At 39.8% G+C, this 22403-nt stretch overlaps 1 long non-coding RNA gene and 1 pseudogene across 1 annotated transcript; both read left to right on the top strand.

Moving 5' to 3' along the window:
- The first annotated feature begins 1399 nt into the window (after nucleotides 1–1399).
- Nucleotides 1400–7368, top strand: LOC131899633 (uncharacterized). The gene is made up of 3 exons (XR_009376108.1): nucleotides 1400–1932; nucleotides 2515–2639; nucleotides 7036–7368. It is a non-coding gene; the product is annotated as an uncharacterized LOC131899633 (long non-coding RNA).
- An 11818-nt stretch (nucleotides 7369–19186) lies between these two features.
- LOC131899752 (mitochondrial import inner membrane translocase subunit TIM14-like) lies at nucleotides 19187–19468 on the top strand (annotated as a pseudogene).
- Nucleotides 19469–22403: the final 2935 nt, after the last annotated feature.

Raw genomic sequence — 22403 nt, 5'->3', positions numbered from 1 at the left:
GTCAACAATACACATTCTCTTGGGACATCATTCATTTTGGGTTTCTTTCTCTCCTTACAGCTATTTTGCAAAATTTCCTCGGATAAGAGACAGTAAAGTGATGAAGAGAATAGATTCCCGAGCCAACTGCCTAGCTTCAAATTCTGGCATTACTGATTAATTACTTGTGTTACCTTGAACAAATTTCTTAATTTCTCTATGTCTCATTTAGTAAACAAAAGGGCATAACATTTATTTCTAGCTCATAGCAAATGCCACTTAGACATTGACTGCAACTGTGATTTGGAATTCTGCCTGTGAGGCTAGGGCTCATCTCATTTTATCAGGACACCCAGTTGTCAGGATAGCTCAAAAGCCCACTACAGAAACTACTATGTGACCTTGGCCTTTTATACAACTCTGAGGGTGGAAGGGGCATAGGTAAGCCCTGCGATGGTAATGCCACCCCTCACCTGAGTAGGGCCAGGGCAAGTCTGGAAGTTCCTAACATGGATTCAGGGGTGAAGCCCTAACTAGTGGCTGCAGCGAGGCTTCCAGAAGGGCATAATATGGACTTTCTTAATACTTCTTGCATGACAACAGTACTTTGAGCCTGCAGTATTCAGTTATGGAGGATTTTCTATAAACATTTGTGATGGTAAAGACCTCTTCAACCACTTAGTCCAATACAAGACTGAGGCATCCAAACAAGGGTATTAGGATCCCTATTCCCACAGGGAAATGGGGTTCAATTGGTCTGGCTGTCATGTCTGGGATAGTTGATGGGGAATCCCTCTGCCTCAGCGTTTCCTTTCAAGATACAGCCTCTCTTCCATGCTGTGGCAGATGCTGTCACCTCACCTCATTATCCACTAATCATTCCTCTTTTCCGTTGTCTCCCTCACACTAGGAAAATAATAAAAAAAAATCCTACTTGATCTTGTAAGCAGTTATATGACACAGTTGTTGTCAAGGGAATATCAGGGGAATTTCTCTGAGAAGTACTTCTCTCTATGTATTAGTTAATTTTCTAATTACAACATACTTGACAGAAATGACTTAGGGGAGGAAATGTTTAACTTGGTTCACAGTTTCAGAGTGATTTCAGTTTGTCATGGAGCAGAAGGTATGATGATGAGAGTGTGGGGGGGCATAGTCTTTTTACATGGCACAAAGGGGAAAAAGCACAAGATTCCTGGGATACTATATCCATAAAGACTGGTCCCCAGTGACCTACTTTTTCCAGATAGGTACTACCTATTAAAGGTTCTGCTATCCCCTAAATAGAATCACCATATATGTGTGTGTGTGTGTATGTATATATATACATATATATGTGTGTATATATATATGTGTGTGTGTGTGTGTGTGTGTGTGTGTGTGTGTATACACCATGAGCCTGTGGGAGACACTTCATATTCAAACTGTAATACCCTGTTTTCTGCACTTGGGGACACTAGCATGAGGAAATGGTACAGCTATTTGTTATTAAGCAACATACCCAAGAACATAGTCCAAGAATGGAGTTGTGGGAGAATTCTGAGTGCTTGTGAGAAAACTCCAAGAGAATAAGACAAGAGTCTTGTGACCTCAGTTTCTTCAGAACACAGAACAGTTCTTGGAATGTGTTTTCGTGCCTTTCCCAGGTGTAGCGGATTGGAGCGAGTTTTCTTCAGCTGTAGTTATTCATGTGCCTCTATGGAGAAACATGTTTTTGCCACATGCGGCTCATTGTTGTGATTGTGTACTCCACTCATGTGATTCTTTTTAATCCCCACAGTATAAATTGCCTGATGCTCTGAATAAAGTTAACTATTGCATGAGACTTTAGTCCACCTCATTTTTAGGCCCTGCTCTCCCAGGTTCACACTGCCAACGAGAGCGGTAAACAAGTGGCACCACAAATCAGGGACCTGAAGTCCGCTATAAGAGAGTGCGGGCCCTCACAGAAAGGTGAGTGAGCATGATGGGGCAGAAACCAGGGAGGGTTTTGCCTTTTGTCAAGCTTGTGTATCTTTTTTTTTTTTTTTTTTTTTTTTTTTTTTTTTTTTTTTTTTTTTTTTTTTTTTAAGAAAGGAGGAACACAAGTATAATCACTGGTTTCTAAAATTTATTTATTATTTTTATTATTTGTATATGGGTGTTTTGCCTGCATGTATGTCTATATGAGGTGTCAGGGTCCCCTGGAACTGGAGTTACAGACAGTTGTGAGCTGCCATGTTGGTGCTAGGAATTAAACCCAGGTCCTCTGGAAGAGCAGTCACTGCTCTTAACCATGGAGCCATCTCTCCAGCCCCATAATTGCTGGTTTCTAGAAGAAGGAACTTCAGATGAAGAAATATGGACAGGGCGAAAGAACCCTGTTCAATTCTGGGTCACCTGGGCATTAATTCAGACTTATTAAAATGCTTAAGGACGATAAGGAGGATTTTAATCATGAGGAAGAGATGGCTAATTCATTGAGTGAATATAAACTGGATGATCAAACCTTACAATTGGTAAAAGAGGCAAAATGAGATTTCTTTTCCCATTCAGGAAAAATCAAAAGTCCAAACAGCACCACTGACAACTGGGACAGTGACACTTGCCTGAGCTCCCTTCCTGGGTCCCTCCTTTAGATATGGATCCTTCATTGACTGCAAGTGACCCTGAAGCATGCGGTGAGGAGTTTGATAATCTAATCTTCAATCCTCTCCACTTCCTGGTGAGGATTTAGGAGAGCCTATAGAAATGCTAAGTTTAAAAAAAAAATAAAAAAATGCTAAGTTTACAACCTAGGCAAGCTAGGGCAGGCCAGAGAAATGGAATTCAGTTCCCAATTTTTCCACAGCCTCATGAACTGCTCTTGGTACTTCCAGGGCAATTTCAGCAAAATCAAAATGTTTACCTAATCAGGCACTACCCAACCTGTTTAAAACTCTAGAAGGAGGGGCTGCACTGGACAGTCCTTGAATGTTATTTTCAGAGGCAAGAAAAGAACCACAGCTATTTGAATGCAGACTAAAAGGCATTTGTGTACAGTATGGCTCCTTCACTGCCTTTAAACTTACATATTTTCCCTTTTACATTGTCTGCCATTGATATTACAGCACAAGAGGAGAAACTTTGGAATGGATCTATTTACCCTGCAAGGGCCATTAAATACTAAGTGCTTATCTTACTCTTCTTGTTCAATTAGTAAATCAGGGAGGAACTGATGTCCACAATTATATGGACTTGATTGTAGCTAGTGTTTTTCTGGTCCTGCCTAACCCATGGTCAGGACAAATCTCTCTCACCCGCCAGTCCCATAGCCGCTTAGACCCAACCAAGTAAACACACAGAAACTTATATTGCTTATAAACTGTATGGCTGCAGCAGGCTTCTTGTTATCTAGTTCTTATATCTTAAATTAACCCATATCTATTAGTCTATAAGCTGCCACATGGCTCGTGGCTTATCGGTACCTTACATCTTGCTTTTGTCTCTCTGCCTAAGCCTTCCTGTCCCCAGAATTCTCTTCTCTGCTTGTCCCGCCTATACTTCCTGCCTGGCTACTGGCCAATCAGTGTTTTATTTATTAACCAATCAGAGCAACACATTTAACATACAGAACATCCCACAGCACTTCCCCTTTTCTTTTCTTTTTTTAAAAAGGAAGGTTTTAACTTTCACATAGTAAAATTACAGATAACACAACAATTATCAAGCAAGAATTACAGTTATAATATCTAGTCTATTTATAATAACTAGTCTATTTGTATTTGGCAAAATTAAAGAAGATATCCTATCTATCTTATATTTGTGAGTGTAAGGTTTCATATCTAACTTATCTTTTATCATAACTAAGGAAAATTATAACTATCTAGTCTTCAACTACATCAAAGACCTCAGAAGGATATAATATTACCTGAGAAACAGGAGAAGGACACAAGCAACTTTCGGGAGTCTTGCAAGCGTAGACAGAGACAGCTGGCAGCATGGACAGTCATCCAAAGTTTCTCTGTAAAGTTGGGGCATCTGTCTTCAGCCCACAGGCCTAGAGTCTCTCAGTCACTTTTCTCTGTGTCCTGTAGAATGTCTGGCAGTTTTCTCTGTGAAGCAGGAAACTGAAGGACCATTTTGCCAAGCAAAGTTCAGTGGTCACCTTCCTATGGGTCCTGCGTGTCCAGTTGATACATTTTTTTTCAAGCAGTCCAGGCAAGTTTCTTGCCTAAATGGCTATTTTTGCCAAGGTGAAGATAAACTCCATATGGAGTGTCTTTGATGCCTATCCTCCTCTCTGAAGTAAGTTGGTGCTGCCAGGAGCAGACATGTCTCACTGTCCAGAAAGTCTAAATTTTTAAAACATTTTAAATGCCATATTCTATAGGTCTTTGAAGTGTTTAAAGATTACCTATCTATCTGAAATATATCGATGTATACCTAGAAAACTTAACTAACATGCTACAAGTTTGTCTATCATAGAAGACTAATTATTAATCTGTATTTCTTAATTATCCATTACAATCTAAATGAGTTACATAAACATAAAACCTCAAATAAGAGCAGAAATATATATACAGTATAACAAAATTAAGTTTAAACTTGTATCAATAAACTAAAATTCATAGCAATGTAAAACATTTTAGACAAGTTGCTCTTTAAAAGTAGATTCAATAATCTACCCTTTCATCCTATCATATCTAAACTATCCCCTTTTCTTCTTTAGAAAGAGATTGCATTTATAATCAACCTGTTTTAAATAGAAATATTGGTTTTTCTCTGTCCCACACCAGAGGGCTCTTCTGATATGGGACAAAAGAATCTCTCAACCTTTTTTTTATTTCTTTTCTTTTTTTTTTTTAGCAATATGTTTGGGTTTAGCCAATTCCATCTCCAAAGCCAGCTTGGTATATTTGGGAATTTGGGCGTAGCTTCTCTTACTACTTCCTGCTGGAGGGGGGCACTGTATCTTATGGGGACACAAACAAAATTTTAGGATTATGGGGTAGTCCGTGAGGGTGTATCATCTGAGCCAGTTGCCTTGAAACTATTCTGGATGTTGGATTATCTGGGCCATGGTGTCATTGGAGACCTTTCAGGGGGTCTTGGCTGGTCAAACCTGATGGATCTTAATCTGGAACAAATCCATAGCCTCTGGCTTTCTGTGGAAACAAAAGCAGAGCCTCCTTTCCAAAGCAACATATCCTTACATCCAAATTTTGAAGTCAAGGTACCTTTAAAATATACATATTGGCTTAACTCAACAGCTTTTATGATCAAATGTTTTTCTGCAGTTAAAAATCCCCAAGACAACACAATCCAGATTCTCTGTGTAATATCCATCTTTATGTGGCTTATTTTTATATTGATTTTACTGTCTCTTTAAAGACTTTATTTTTTAAAACTATGTATTTCTTTATATAACTGTATATATCACCTTTTTTGTCTCTTTCAAGCCTACATATATTTTATACACATCGTAGACTATTGTATCTGAATCTGTCTTATTGTGAACCTATTGCTTTAAACTGCAGCATTCTAAGACTGAAACAGTACTGTGGCTGCTGACTCTGCCCACCTCAGCTTCCCAACATTTACCGCTGGCTCTGGGAGCCATCAACTCTTAGAAACAAGTGGGTCTATGCTTTTATCAAAGCAGCATGTAGCCCAGAAACCTCTTTTTTTTTAACTAGCAAAAACTATATCCAACACCCAGCATAGTGTGCAGCTTGGAGACACCTCTGTATAATGTAGCATAGGTCAAGCCCACATGCACGTCATGAACTCACCATAGAGTAGCTCAAACCCGCAGGCTGCCTCTAACTTGAGAGAGACAACTAGGAAGCTGTTTTTACTCCGTTTTAGAATCTTTTTTTCTCAGGTTTTAGGTGGAAACTCTTGACAACCCGTTGGGTGCCATTTGTAGCTGGCATTTTCCTGGTCCTGCCTGGCCCACAGTCAGGACAAATCTCTCTCACCCACCAGTCCCACAGCCGCTTAGACTCAACCAAGTAAACACACAGAGACTTATATTGCTTATAAACTGTATGGCCACAGCAGGCTTCTTGTTATCTAGTTCTTATATCTTAAATTAACCAATATCTATTAGTCTATAAGTTGCCATGTGGCTTGTGGCTTACCAGTACCTTACATCTCACTTTTCATGGCAGCGGCTGGCAGCATCTCTCTGACTCAGCCTTCCACCTCCCAGCATTCTCCTCTCTACTTTTTCTGCCTATACTTCCTGCCTGGCTACTGGCCAATCAGTGTTTTATTTATTAACCAAACAGAGCAACACATTTAACATACAGAACATTCCACAGCACTTGATCCTTGCTGTATTATATTACCCTTAACTAACAATCAGTTTTTATTTATTTATTTTTTAATTTATTTATTTATTTTATGTGCACTGGTGTTTGCCTTCATGTATGTCTGGGGTCTCCTGGAACTGAAGTTACAGACAGTTATGAGCTGTCATGTGAGTCCTGGGAATTGAACCTGAGTCCCCTGGAAGAGCAGTCAGTGCTCTTAACTGCTGAGCCATCTCTCCAGCCCTAACAATCAGTTTTTAAAAGCATTACAGAACACTATGGATTTTCAAATTTCATTTTCAGATTATTATGGAAGGATAGGAAATCATTTTCCAGCTGGCAAACTATGGGATTTTCTCATACAAACTGCATTTTTGATTATAAAAATGGCCCAATCCTCTCCCATTCCACAGGTAGATATTTATTTTATCGGTGGTCATCTAATGGTATAGAGTAGTTCATGGCCCAAATATTATCAGTCTATTAATGGTTCTTTTTTCTTAGCCAAACAGATGGGACCGGCTGTTTTGATTCATCTATTATGGTTAATTCATAACCCCCTAAATATTGTTTCAGATTGTGCTTAGTACTTCTAGCAACTGACTTATACTCCATGTACACTCTAGTCTCCTTGGTTTTATTGTAGAAGGAAATAAGAAAGCTGATGCATTAATCTGCTCTCTTTTTACTTCTCCAGAAGAAAATTTGGAAGGGGTATGTGTCTGTCATTGCAAATGGATTCACTGAAACATCATGGATTCCTCTTTGTCTCCTCCAGCCCCGGACCATCAAGGACACTGTGGAAGTCACCAGAAAGATAGCAAACCTCCCTCCAGCTAAACGGCAAAAGGAGATATCAATCATATCACCAGAAGTCAAGTCTGCCCACCTGGGGCCAAGTTACAGCTCTATGCACCAAGGGAGAAGTTATTTTACTAATGACTCTGTGTTTCTGACTGGACCTTGAGACCATAAAAGATTCATTCATCCATCTGAAGAAGGGACTGCATTTAATTTTTCCTTGGTATTTGAATCACTTCCTATTTGCATAGGCCATCATAACACTTGTATTCCTATTAAAGGCAAATATGGGCTTATGTTCTACAAGATACTAGAACTACTAATCATTTGGGTCTCTTTTCAAGCTAGTCTCTAGATTTTTCTGATCAATATAATGTAACTAATAGTACAGGACATAGTTTGTATCTCTATGCTTGGTGCTTTTTGGTGGCAGAGTATTACACACAATGCTTTCACTGTTCTAATATAATGTGCTTGCTTATAGGATACTCATCAAATGACAACTAGATTTATCTATAACATCTCAAATCAAAACCACTTTGCATATCCTGCAATCAAAAACTAAAAAGGGGTGAGATAGATGTCACAACATGATCCAAGAAAGGAGTCATGTGAGGGGAATTCCGAGTGCTTGTGAGAAAACTCCAAGAAAACAAGAGTCTGTGACTCTAGTTTCTTCAAAAAACAGAATTGTTCTTGGAATGTGTTTTTGTGTTCCTCCCATGTGTAGCTGATAGGAGTGAGTTTACTTCAGGTGTTGTTATTCATATGCCTCTATGAGAAAATGTGTGGTTTTTTTTTTTTTTGCCATGTGTGGCTTGTCCTTGTGGTTGTATACTTTACTCGGGTGATTCTTCCTAACTCTCAGAGTATAAATTATCTGATGTGCTGAATAAAGTTGACTATTGCATGCGACTTTAGTCTGCCTCATTTTTATGCTCCATTCTCTCGGATTCACGCCATCAACCAGACAATATATTGAAGAATAGTAGAAGGTAATGATGGAAAAAAAACCCTGAAATTTCAATGACATTGCTGAGCTGCTCAAAGAAATGTAGTATTGGGGCTTGGGAGATGGCTCACTTGGTAAAATGCTTGCTACACAACCATTAGGACTGGACATTGATTCCCAGGATCTATACAAAAATCAAGACATGATGGTGTGTGCTTGTAACATCTCTGGAGCTTGCTGACCACCCAACTTAGACTAGTCAGTGAGCCCCAGTGACAGTCTACAATGTGTAAGACAAAGAATGAAACCCAAGGTTGATATCTGGTCTCCACATGCATACACATGAACATACACACAGAGGAAGAGAGACAGAGACATAGAGACAGAGAAGCAGAGAGACATAATCCTAAGATTGAAGCCAGTCATGTTGGCTCATGCCCATGATCCTAGAGTTGAGGAGAGTGAGGAAAGAAAAATTGTAACAAATATGAGGCCAGCTTTAGCCACAGTACCAGTTCCAGTTGAATAAAGGCTACATAGACAAACACTGAAAACTAAAATCCTAGGTCTATTGTAGAATATTGTTTTAAGATGTGTTACATTTATTTATACTGTGGAACATTTGTTTAATGATGTAAAGATGTGCTGCATTCTTTTATGTTGCATTTGTTTAACTCTGTGAAGCTGTGCTTGTCTAAAACACCTGATGGTCTAATCAAGAGATGAATGACCAAAAGCAAGGCAGGAGAAAGGATAGGTAGGGCTGGCAGGCAGAGAGAATAAATAGAAAAATCTGGGGGCAGGGAGTAGAAAGAGCAAGAGAACAAGGAGAGAAGGATGCTAGGGGCCAGCCACACAACCACACAGCCACCCAACCACCCAGCCAGCCATGGAGTAAGAGTGAAAGTAAGATATACAGTAGTAAGGAAAGGAAAAAGCCCAGAGGTGAAAGGTAGATAGGATAATTTAAAGTTAGGAAAAGCTGCCAAGAAACAAGCCAAACTAAGGCTGGGCATTTATAAGTAATAATAAGCCTCCATGTATTTATTTGGGAGCTGGGTGGTGGGCCCCCAAAAGAGCAAAGAGCAAAACCAAATAACAACATAGGTCTGCTTATCTCTGGAGTTTAACCATTGTTAGTTGTTTCTCTGCTATAGCAAGAAGCATTCCCAAAAGATATCCAAAGTCTCAACCTTGTGGCTAGTTCCTATACTGAAATTGTTATTGTGTCTCCCAAACCAGACCCTTATTTTTGTAGCCTTCCCAAGTCTTGCATTTCTCTCTCCACAGTGCTGGAGGTAACTGTTCTGAGCTACTAATTGAGCCTTACTATATACCTTACCCACTATAATTCAGAATCTTGCCAGCACTTGGCACTGGGTTCTGGTCACATACTTGTACCCCATTCCATGTGGATGTCTTTCCAGATCCAAGATATTCATATTATTTTGGACATTTTGGTTATTTTGGTTTCAACAAGTGGCCACTGATGGCAAAGACACCTCCTTTGGTCCTAGGCCCACCTGTTTTGTCTAATTTGTACCTCCACAATAAAGCTTCAGCTAAGGTGACATCCCAGCACAGCTTGTAGCTGTGCCCATGCTGGTGGGAAGACATACAGCCTATAAAAAGACTCTGGTTGTTTGAATGGGAATGGCTCTCATAGGTGCATATATTTGGGACTGTTTTGGGAAGGATTATGAGGTATGGCCTCATTAGAGGAAGTATATCACTGGGGGTGTGGTTTGAGGTTTCAAAAGTCCATACCAAGTCCAGTGTCTCTGCCTCTAAGTTTCAGATAAAAGGTAAGCTCTTAGCTACTGCTCCAGCACCATGCCTGCCTGTCTGCTGCCATGCTTCCTGCCATGATGATAATGGATTCACCCTCTGAAACTGTAAGCAAGCCTCCAATTAAATGCTTTCTTTTATAAGTTACCTTGGTCATGGTGCCTCTTCACAGCAATTGAACAGTAACTAAAACAGGTCCTAAATGAACTCTTAGTTCTGAACATCTTGTTCTGAGCACTTTATCTCTCACTTGTCAGACGTTCTCATACAGCTAAGTTGTCACTTTGAGCCTGGCCAAGAAATCTGATCTTTATCCCCACATGGAATCTGTTCACAAAATTGTCTGGGAAAGGAGTTCTGGATTATAAGAGTCAGAAGATTTTGGTACTAGCTCCACATCACACACAAGCAAGCCAAAGTAGGCTGCTACTGTTATTTATGTACTTTTATTATCTATGTTCAGGATGGAGTATTGACCACTGCCTGGCACTATTATTTATTTCAGTGGGAAGTGATTTTAAGCTCACTAAACATAAGGTTATAGATTATATCATAAATCATCATTGAAGGTCATTTTTATAACGTGTTCATTGTGCTTTTAAACTTGGAAGTTTGTAGAATATAATGAAGATTTACTGGAGACAATTTTAGTTAAGAAAAATCACATCTCCCTACCCTCAGGATTTTCTAACATACTAGAGAGAAGTCAAAGAAAGAAGAATAAAAGCACCAAACATTCACCCTGGCTAGCTGTGAACCATGCTCTCTGTGTGAATCAAATGTTTGATTCTGAAAAATCTGCTTGTCTCCTAGACAAATACCAGACGCTGTACTCTTGGAGAAGTGACAGTGCCATGTCCAGACGGCTGTTTAGAGTTGCAATTATTATAGCTGTGCTGCTCCTAGAAAGAAGCGTGAGGAATTGGGGTGTTGCAAAGGCGGGAGCTAGTGGTCCCACTTTGTGTCAAGTGAGAATTGTATCTTTTCAGTTTGTTGTTCCTCCTCTCTGCTGTTCTCAGAAACACAGACCTTGACTCCTTCCCTGGGGGTGATGAGTAGTTTCAGTTGTCCACTTAATGCAATCTAGAATCACATGGGAAAGGAGTTTCAACAAGAGATTATCAAGCTGAGGTTGGCCTGTGGGTATGTCTGTGGGGGATTGGTTTACATTAATTGATGTGGGAAGAACCAACCTAAAAGTGGGTGGTACCATTTTCTGGGTTTTGGTCCATCCTGGGCTGTATAAAAAAAGAAATGAGAGCAGGGCATGGTGGTGCACACCTTTTATCCCAGCACTCAGGAGGCAGAGGCAGGTGGATCTCTGTTGGGGATGTCTTTCTGTTTGCTGTGAATGTATTGCTCTGATTGATTGATAAATAAAACACTGATTGGCCAGTAGCCAGGCAGGAAGTATAGTATAGGCAGGATAAGCAGAGAGGAGAATTCTGGGAAGTGGAAGGCTGAGTCAGGAGATGCTGCCAGCTGCCACCATGAGAAGCAAGATGTAAAGTACTGGTAAGCCACAAGCCATGTGGCAACTTATAGATTAATAGAAATGGGTTAATTTAAGATATAAGAACTAGATAGCAAGAAACCTGTCACGGCCATACAGTTTATAAGTAATAGTCTCTGTGTGTTTACTTAGGTCTGAGCAGCTGCAGGAGCCAGGTGGACACAGGAAACCTTCAGTTACAGATCTCTGTGAGTTCGAGGCCAGCCTGGTCTACAAAGCAAGTTCCAGGACAGCCAGAGCTACACAGAGAAATCCTGTCTTAAAAGATAAAAAACAAAACAAAACTGAGTGTAAGCATGCATTTAGTCTCTCTCTCTCTCTCTCTCTCTCTCTCTCTCTCTCTCTCTCTCTCTCTCTGCTGCTTCAAGACCTGCCACCCTAACTTCCCTGCTATGATAGACTATAACCCGGAATTGTGAGCTGAAGTAAACCCTTTCTCCCTTACGTTGCTTTTGATCAGCTTATCATGGCAAAAGAAAAAGAAACTAAGACACCTGGTAAGTACGTCTGCCCCTCTGCAGGGCCACAGCACAACTGCATAGACTCTGTATAACCCGAGAAACTCTTTAACAGGTAGTTGGTCCTCTCCTTAGATACGTTCATCTGTTTTCATATCTGAGCACTTCTAGGGGCCTTCTCTGTGCACAGATATACTGGAGACAAAGTGAGCAGAAGGCACTGAAAGCAAGAAGCCTATCCACAGTGACTCATGTGGCTCTGGCAATGGAGATTTCTTCAAACATGCATCACAATGGCTATCACTTTAACAGTTTATAAATGTACAATTCAGTGGCATTCACTGCATCCACAATGCTGACTGCCAATCACCACTATCTAGACCCCAGACTTTCCCATCTTAAACCCTCTACACACTAAATAGCTTCTCTCCCTGCCTTAGCTTCTGGCACTTCTGTTCTGCTTTTTACTTCTCTGAATTTGCCTGTTCTAAATATTTTACCTGAATAAAATCATACTACTTTTTTGTCCTTTTGTGTTTGGCTTATTTTAGTTAGCATAAGGTCTTTAAGTTTCATCCATATTGTAACATGTATCAGAGTGCCATTTCTTGTAATGGCAAACTTACGTTCCATTGTATGGGAGCATATTTTGTTGGACATTTGGCTTGATTACACCTTTGGGCTGTTCTAAATAGTACCACAATGAACATGAGTTACATAGGTCATTTTGGGTACCTGCTTTCATTCTTTTGTTTAAATACTCAAGAATAAAGCTGTTGGATGATGTGGCCTTTGCATACAGACATAGTATTGGTATCAACACAGAAGATAGGGGTTGGTAATAAAGGACACACATACACATCTACAGAATTAAGGCAAGTGTCCAGAGAAGTATCAGATATAAATACAAGGAGAAGAGAAGGTTGGAAAAGATGACCATGGAGTTTTTCTTTAATTAAGGTGCTGTGAGTTAAGCAGGCCCACAGTGAAGATAAGACCTTTAGGAGCCTGGAGAACTCTTGTTTTTATTTTTAATTAATTTTTTCATTTATTTTACATATCGACCACAGTTTCCCCTCCCTCCTCTCCTTCTGGTCCCTTCATCCACCTCCCATCTACCCCCCTATCCACTCCTCCTCTGTCTCTATTCAGAAAGGGGCAGGCCTCCCATGGGCATGCACACAGCATGGCAGGACTGAGCTCCTCCCCATGACAGTTGGGTAGCTTGGTCTGTTTGTGGAGCTCCTAGCAGTGAGATCAGGATCTGTCCCTGGCACTTGAGCTGGTTTTGAGAAGCTGTTCCCTATGCTGGAGAGCTCTTTCTTTATAGAGAGAATTGAGGTGCTTTAGAGACAATGAGTCGGGGAGACTAAACACCCAGGAAGGCAACAGCAGCGAGTCTTCAGGATATAGCAGGAGGACTAAGCTCTTGGCCAAGACATGATCATGTAGGAAGTACTGGAGTCCACAGGAGCCAAGAGGCCAGAAAAAAAATCAGTGAGGACCATCAACTAAAAAGTCTTGGTCTTTTGGGTATTTTTTTTTCCTAAGCTGGAGAGAATCATGTATCTTTCTTTTTTTCTTTTTTTTTTTTTAAATGTGGGTAGAACACTCACAAGCAGAATAATTTTATTTTATGTGCATTGGTGTGAAGGTGTCAGATCCCCTGGAACTGGAGTTACAGACAGTTGTAAACTGCCATGTGGTTGCTGGGAATTGAACACGAGTCCTCTGAAAGAGCAGCCAGTGCTCTCAACCACTGAGCCATCTCTTCAGCCCTCTTTCTTACTCATCGAGGGAGAAAACCCAGGATGGATCCTGATATGTAAGGGAGTATTCAGATAAGGTCAGACCACACCTGCTTGTGTCAAAGAATCTCTGAAGCAATTTCCTTTTGGAGGCCAAAATGAGCAGCCCAAGATGGTCTGTGTTCCTACATGACAGTATGAACAACAATTACAAAGTGTCACAGTTTTGTTACACATTGTGCCTGATGGGAAATATACTGCATGAGCCTTGAGCAAACTTTTCTGTTATGAAGCCAAGAAACACACATCTTAAATTCTAGGTGATGACTAATTCTCAACTACTTGGCTTAAAAATAATTTCAGAGGCCATTCTGGGCCACTGAGATCAGTAATTCCATGAGGTCACAAACCAGGTGGCATCCTAATCCTCCAGACACAAACCCTGCTGGGAAGACTTTACACCACATCTTTGGGTTTATCATTTGAGCAGAGGCCGTGATAGTAAAGGTCATGTAGTGATACTAGCCAGAGGAACAGCTCCATAGGACTCATGCAGCGTAAGGGATCTCTAAGCTCAAAATCGCACAACCACTCCCTTTCGGGTTCACCAAACAAAGCTATTCAAATCCAGGATGGCACAAAACATGCTTACTTGGAAACCTCAGCTGCTGTTTTTTTTTTTTAATAAAGGATGACCTTATTGATTTATTATTTGTTTTCTTTTAAAATATTTTATTTCATTATTGATTATGTGTACCTGTGTGTGAGTGTGGGTTTGTATACCTGAGTGCAATGCCTGCATATGCTCAGACATTTTTCAAAGGAACTTTCTAATGTAGGCCAGTTCTCTCTGGGACCAGAAGTGGTGAAGCCCAGCCCAGCCTAATCAGTGAGCTTCACTTGAACTAATTTATACTAAAAATAACATCCGTATATAATTACAAACGGCTTTCTTTCCTGCCTATCCTTACTAGCAAGAGCTACACCACTGTGTACTATCCAGAATTTCTCCTGATGCTGCTTTGAATTGGCGAAATACTTAAACTAAGGAGGAGAATTCAACATAATGAGATCATTTAGGTCATGATCTTCAGGGAACCCTTTTCTTCAACTATTCTAAAGTGAACCTCAGTACAGGGGACAGAGATTAGTCCCAAGACTTAGCAAGCTAGAGTGCTTGCCTTAACTTGCACAACAAGTTAAGAAAACAAGAAAACATGAAAAGAAAAAAATTGAAGTAGGTGCAAATGTGGCCACTTAGACTTGGTGAGAAATTCCACTGCTCTCAGGTTTTGGCTGTGTGTGCTTTCAAGATAGATGTATCTATCTGTCCATCTATGTGTCTGTCTATCTATCCATCTGTATGTGTGTTTGCTTGAATTATTTTATGTGTGCCACATGTGTGAAAAAAATCCATGGAGACAAGAAAATTGTATCCGATTTCCTGGTGCTGAGAACCAAACCTAGGTCTTCTGTAAAAGCAGCAAGCACCCCTCACCCTAAGCCATGTCTCCCACGCCCAGATGTGTGTTGGTCTTTTAATGTCAGTTCATATCTCTGATGGGCCTGGGCATGCTCTCTATCGACGCAATCAAACTTCCTTAAGGTTCCTGGGCACCTTTGTGAAGCTCCTCCTGGATTGCTTGATGCTTCCACAGCTGAAAACTCAATGGCACTTCTATATTCTCTCTTGTCTGTGACTCTCCAATTTTCCTCTTGTAAATGGGAAACTTGTTAAGGGAACATTTTTTTCTTCCACTTTCCATTTCTCTCGTATGTCTTGCATTTAAGAGATATTAATATATGTTTGCAGAAACAATGAATAAATTCATAAATATAGAAATGAGTTACATTTATTTTAGTACAACTTTTGGAATCCCTACTCCAAAAAGTGGCATGTGTGACAGTATATCTTGAAGAAATGTTCTTAAGAATCTGATTTAAATTTTTAATGTTTCAATAAATCTATTTTTTCTTAGTTTTCTTTTTTTTTTTTTTTTTGGTTTTTCAAGACAGGGTTTCTCTGAGTAGTTTTGTGCCTTTCTTGGAACTCGCTTTGGAGACCAGGCTGGCCTCGAACTCACAGAGATCCGCCTGCCTCCGCCTCCCAAGTGCTGGGATTAAAGGCGTGCGCCACCACCGCCCGGTGCTTTTCTTAGTTTTCTTACTGGAAAAAGTACCATCTGCTATGCATTTACTAAATGAATTAATCAATTAGTTAGATTCCAGTTGCTTGTGCAGCTCCCCCTCTTTGCGATGGCTGGTTATCCTCTTTACCCACTTTACACCTATCCCTTGTTTTTTTTGTCTTAGCTAGTGTTCTATTGCTGTGAAGAGACACCATGACCAAGGTAACTCTTATGAAGGAAACATTTAACTGAGGGCTTGCTTATAGCTTCAGAGGGTGAATCCATGGTCATCATGGCAGGAAGCATGGCAGCTGGCAGGCAGGTACAGTGCTGGAGCAGTAGCTGAGAGCTCACATCTTATCTGAAAGTTGGATCCGGAGGGAGAGAGAGACTGAGAACGATGTGGGCTTTTGAAACCTCAGAGCCCTCCCCCAGTGATATACCCCCTCCAGCAAGGCCACACCTTCTTATCCTTCCCAAAACAGTTCACCAACTAGGGACCAACTATTCAAATATATGCGCCTATGGGGGCCATTCTCATTCAGACCACCAATGTTCTTAGCTAAGAAGGAGGTTAGTATGTTACCTCAGTGGGTAATTGTCACGAGGACAAAATCATACAGTGCTGCAGAAATGTCTGGAAAGCTGGTAAATAAGTACCAGGTAGAGTGATTCTGGACTGGAAACTTTTGAAACCTTTGTGTAGAAAGCCACATTTTACCTGATGGGAGACAACATCACCACAAAACAAGTTATTAGTCATAATAATCTCTAGGGAGACTGCTGGAATAGTGAGAGAAGGACTAAGAAAATTTCCTCCATTAATCATGGTCCTAAGAACAGAACTCCCTTGTGTACCTACTTAATCAAAACAGAACACCATCCTGCCAAAGTGGACAATACCCAAACCACACAAGTGAGTTATTTCAAAGTCACAGGAGTTACCTTCCAGAACCAGAAAGCCTATTAAAAATAAATAATGTGTATTTCTTCCTGGAAAGAACAAATCAATACTTCTGTATGGGCCCAGCACCACACATCAGCCCCCACATAGTATGTTGCCTTTATCTAGAGCAGCAACTGAACTGACCTCCCTTAAATGATCACCCTTTCTTTCTTTCTTTCTTTCTTTCTTTCTTTCTTTCTTTCTTTCTTTCTTTCTTTCTTTCTTTCTTTCTTTCTTTCTTCTATGGCTCGCCTCATTTCCCAGTAAGAGAGAACTTCCACATTTCTTTCCTCTGAGGCCCACATGGGGGTTGAAAAAAAATCCCTCAAATAGCACATCACACATTCCAGCTGTGATGGGTGGTCTGGGAGCCATGCCAGACTCCAGTTTCCTCTCAAACTCAGCTACAATCCCTCTGCAGGTCAATTCACTTAAACAGCTCTTCAGTTTTTAAGGTAACATCTTTGAGCTCTGGTATGTGTCAGGCACAGATCTAAGGCTTTTCCATCATTTATACCATTGGATTCATTTTAGAAGCAAGGAGATTATTTTAAGACACATTAAGCCACATAATAAGTGGTCTGGGTCTTGAGCCTAAGCCTTTCTGGACCTAGAAATCTTATTTTTAATTATTAGGCTATACCAATCACTGGATTAAATGCCTGGGGTGCTCAAAATATTATATCAAAACAACCTTAAAAATGGATTCTTCACTCAGTTATTGGTAATTTTTAATTATATAAAAAAGACCTTCAGTATAAAAAACCATAAATATTGTGAAATTTAAATACAAATAAAATTATTTCTGATGAAAATGTTGTTTATGAATTGCAATGTACAAGTGTAAAATGTACCAGAGTGTCACAGCTTAATATGAAAGATGCAAAATATTGATAATCTTTATATTTATGCACAAGCTATTTTAAATATCTTAAATGCACAATATAGTATAATATTAAAAAGTAACTTTGGGGGGCTGGAGAGATGGCTCAGAGGTTAAGAGCACTGACTGCTCTTCCAGAGGTCCTGAGTTCAATTCCCAGCAACCACATGGTGGCTACAGCCATCTATAATGAGATCTGGTGCCCTCTTCTGGCCTGCAGTCATACATGCTGTATACATAATAAATAAATAAATCTAAAAAAAAGTAACTTTGATGAATGATTTTTATTTTTAATTTGGCTAGTAGAAATTGAAAATTAACATGTGTGACTTCTATCTTATTTTTACTGGACAGTACGCCTGTAGAGTAATGCTTACATAAGGTGTAGGTAAATAAATATTGCATGATTTTACCTTTGGTGAGATTAAGAGATTCTTTTGGGTAGTTTTATCTGATTGTTATTAAAATATGTAAAATATATCATATGAAGTACCCGAGTGTCCACAGGATATATACATATAGATTTGAGCAAAGCATTTGCATGTACATTTTACCTAAATGCTTGCTGACTGAGATATGAGGTATAAGCTCCTCTTATAAATCAGTGGATACTGGATTTGGTAATGTTAATAAAATTTTAAAAGCAGAAGCAATCCTATGAGCAATGTGGAAAGAATGAAAAACAGCCATAAAAGAAGCGTCAAGTAGAAACCTAGGAAGCATATTAAAGTTTGGCGCAGCGGTGGTGGCACACCCCTTTAATCCCAGCACTCGGGAGGCAGAGGCAGGCGGATCTCTATGAGTTCGAGGCCAGCCGGTCTACAGAGCAAGATCCAGGACAGGCACCAAAACTACATGGAGAAACCCTGTCTCGAAAAAAACTTAAAAAAAAAATACATAAAATAAAAAATAAAATTAAAAAAATAGTTTCTTGGTAACAGACAAATTCATAATGGTATTTTTTTTGCTGTTGACACATTCATATGTGTCAAAGACCCTAAGTGATATTTTCTCCCTAGTTTATGTATTTATTTATTTTAAAATTATAAAATAATTTTATGTCTGTGTACCACATGCATGCAATGCAATGCTCACAGAGGCCAGAAGAGGGCGACAGATCCACTGGAACTGGAGTTACACATGGTTCTGAGCCATCATGTGGATGCTGGAAGTCAAAACTGGGATTCTCTAGAGAAGCAGCCAGTGCTCTTCACTGCTGAACCATTTCCCCCAGCTCCAGTTTTTTTTTTTTAAATTTTGTAAAATATACCCCATTCCTAAAACCATAATATTAAATAAAATGATTTTTTTTTTTTTTTACAACTTTCTTACTTTCTGGTAATGACATTTCTGATTTTCAGGAATTAAAGTAAATCAGGAAGTATGATTCTGAGAGAATCATTCTGCGAGAAATCCAATGGTTGGTTAGTTCCTCCAGTGGTGCTTAGCCTTTAAGCCATGTGTGTAGTACTATGCTATTTCACATACACATGCAAGACTCTTTCCTGGACAATATGATATATGAAATGATATATGAAAGGAACAGAAATAAATATTTTTTTCTGGTTAAAAACTCCTCTTATTTTTGGTTGAAATAAAAATGTATGTAATCAACTGGCATGTGAGGGCAGTGGGCTCAGGTTGGAATGAGTATGCTGTGCAAGGCCATGGAGTAAAGGCAGGATTTGCAGGTTGCTATGTTTTACAGGCCATGAAGCATGTAGAGACTCAAGTAAAACAAGTTTTTCAAAGTCTACCAAAATCTGCCTTCAGTAGTGGGAAGTACAGAACTGGTTTTGAACCCACAACAACGAAACAAAATGCAGCATTAATACTTGGCATGATCCCTATAGCCAATAAAGGAAAGATTAGAGGTACTCACCAGTGAATTATGCTCTTAAACCATCCAGACAATGGAGGATCTCCTTATATAGCAACCAGAATCAATGGGGCTGAAAACTCACTACAAGGCCAAGTTAAAATAATGAAGTAAATGTATGTGACTCTTAAGCCCATTAGTCCATTTTAAGAGTATGCATTTTTTTGTGATTAAAGGCCCTAGAGCCAGAGGATCTCAGTTCAATTCCAAGAAACTACTTGGCAGCTCACAATTATTTCTAACTCTAGTCCCAGGGTGTTCATCACCCTCTTCTGGCCTCTGTGGGTACCAGGCATGCATGTGGTGCACAGTCATACATGCAAGCAAACACCCAAACACATAAAATAAAAATATCTATGATTTATTTTGTGTGCTAAAATATTAATAAAAGAAAAATAGAGTTATGCGTGTCACAGAAAAATATGGAAGGGAGTAGTTTTACTCAAAAATTTGTTTTATATGGCATAAACTCACAATTTTAGAAGTAAAATATTTCCACCTTAGAATAAGTATCAAACAAAATCTGAAAACAGAATATTTATTTTACTTTTACTTACGTGCATGTGTATGTGTGTATGTGTGGGTGTGCACATATGTGCAGGTGCCTGTGGAGTCCAGAAGAGGGCACTGGATCCCCTGGAATTGCCATTACAGGCAGTTGTGAGCCATCTGCTGTGGGTGCTGGGAAACAATGTTGGAGCCTCTGCTAGAGCACATTCTCTTAACCTTTGAGCTATCTCTCCAACCCCAAAATGTGAAACTGTTTTTAAAAAGCACTTAGAACATATGGGTTGGGGATTTAGCTCAGTGATAGAGTGCTTGCCTAGCAAGCACTAAGGCCCTGGGTTCGGTCCTCAGCTCCGGAAAAAAAAAAGCACTTAGAACATAGATCCATGATTTTAAAAACAATAAAATATCGAGTTCATTCAGAAGGAATTTTTAAAAATCCAAATTATCTTAAGTCTAACTGACAATTTTCTCTAAAAAGTCTAGTGAATTAACTGCCTTGGGCATCTGCTCTATATTCTTCTATCTCATTCAGCACTACCAACAACCCAGTGAAGAGTGTATCAGAACACCTTGTGACCTGAGGTCCTTATTCAAGAATGATTTCTAAGTCCAGTTCTACCCACTGCTCCATATCATCAACTACCAATTGTCTTTAAAATGGTATTTTAATAAAACAAATGAAAAATAAGCATGGAAGTTAATGATTTTTGTCTGGTTGCATATTTGATACAGATTCTCTCTCTCTCTCTCTCTCTCTCTCTCTCTCTCTCTCTCTCTCTCTCTCTCTCTCTCTCTCTCTCTCTGTGTGTGTGTGTGTGTGTCTATTGTAGTTTCCTGATGTGCCACAAATATTTTTCCTCTTTGATGAGGATAAAACTGGGGGTACTTGCATTGTGTTACAATGTTTATTTCTATTTCTATTCATTGAAATAAGTCCCCTTGGCTCACTCAGGGATGATCCTTATAGCTGATCCTCGGTATAGTCCCATCCTGGGACTCCCTGCCAACCCATTCTTAACAAACATTGATCACTGTCATTGTTTTCCTGAAAAGCTTATCCAAAATCAAATCAGAAATTAAATTCCCACTGCAAATCAGGACAATAGAGACCATGAATAAGAGTCATCTTGCCTATTGGATTTCTCCCCAGTGAGGTTAACAGAAAACCAAAGCCTAGCCATATGTTCTCTTTTAGGCACAGTTGTTCATTCATCTGGCAGAGCCTATAAATCAAATGCTTATTTTAAAAAATTGTTGCTTTGAATCAGGGGGAAAAAACCCAGATCACCCTCAGGCCATAATCAGCATGCCAAATCCAATTCCAAAGCTTTCAGGTATAATGTGGACATTTATTCAATATTCAGCTAATTTTATTTTTCTGTCTCCCCCATTCCCCATTCATTTTGAGCCACTCGTAATAATACCAAATACAGCAATAATATCAAATACAGGACAGCACAATGTGGGGGTTAGAAGGGCAGGAGAGGCAGAAGATAGACTCTGTATTTCAAGTCATTGTGTCCTTGGCACCTCCTGAACATTGTTTTTGTTCAGCGCAGTGGTTCTTGGTCTAACTGCATGTTTGCATCACATGAGAGAATTTTTATGAAACAGAAAATACTCCTAAACTTCACCTAGACCAATTATACCAAAATTTCAGCATAAGGCATGAGTATAGTTGCTTTGCTTTTTATTAATCGCAGGTAATGTCAATGTGCAGCTAAAAGCCAAAACCTCTGTTTTAAGAGATCTTTTATTAAGCCAGGCAGTGGTGGTGCATGCCTTTAATCTCAGCATTCGGGAGGCAGAGACAGGTGGATCTCTGTGAGTTTGAGGCCAGCCTAGTCTACAAAGTGAGTTCTAGGACAGCCAGGGCTACACAGAGAAACCCTGTCTTGAAAAACCAGAAAATAGATGAGAGAGAGAGAGAGAGAGAGAGAGAGAGAGAGAGAGAGAGAGAGAGAGAGAGAGAGAGAGAGAGAGAGAATCTGTTCTGTTTCATCTGGCCACATATTTTGTGTCTTTCTGGCTGTGTGTGTGTGTGTGTGTGTGTGTGTTGTGTTGTGTGTGTGTGTTTAAATTTTTTTCCATGGCCACTTCTAAATCTTAACTGTCCCATTCACATTGGTTCATTTACACTGTCTTTCTTTCTAATGAACATATAGGATGAGACTTAAAGTACAAGCCTTTCTTTGGGAGGTAATCCACTAGGGGAGTTGGCAAGTGCCAATCAGGGGTGTCATTATTTTTCTCACTGTTGCAGATACCAGACAAAAAAGCATCTGAAGGTGTTATTATTCTTAGCCACTTCTAGAGTTACATGACTGCACATGCGCTGTCAGCCGTCAGGCAAAATGCTTAGTCACTCCAGGGCCTTATGTCCTACATAATCCGTGAGTGCAGTGTGGTCACGTAATCTATGCGCATGTGTGGCATAGCTACATAAGCCCTTATACGCATGCGCGAGGTGACCTATAAAAGCAGGCTGTACCCGCTCGCTGCTCTCTCCCTCTCATCAGAGGTAGTGCGCACCTCTCTC

This window comes from Peromyscus eremicus, chromosome X, assembly GCF_949786415.1.
Source record: "Peromyscus eremicus chromosome X, PerEre_H2_v1, whole genome shotgun sequence".
NCBI lineage: Eukaryota > Metazoa > Chordata > Mammalia > Rodentia > Cricetidae > Peromyscus > Peromyscus eremicus.
This window is presented reverse-complemented; position numbering and strand designations above follow the sequence as displayed.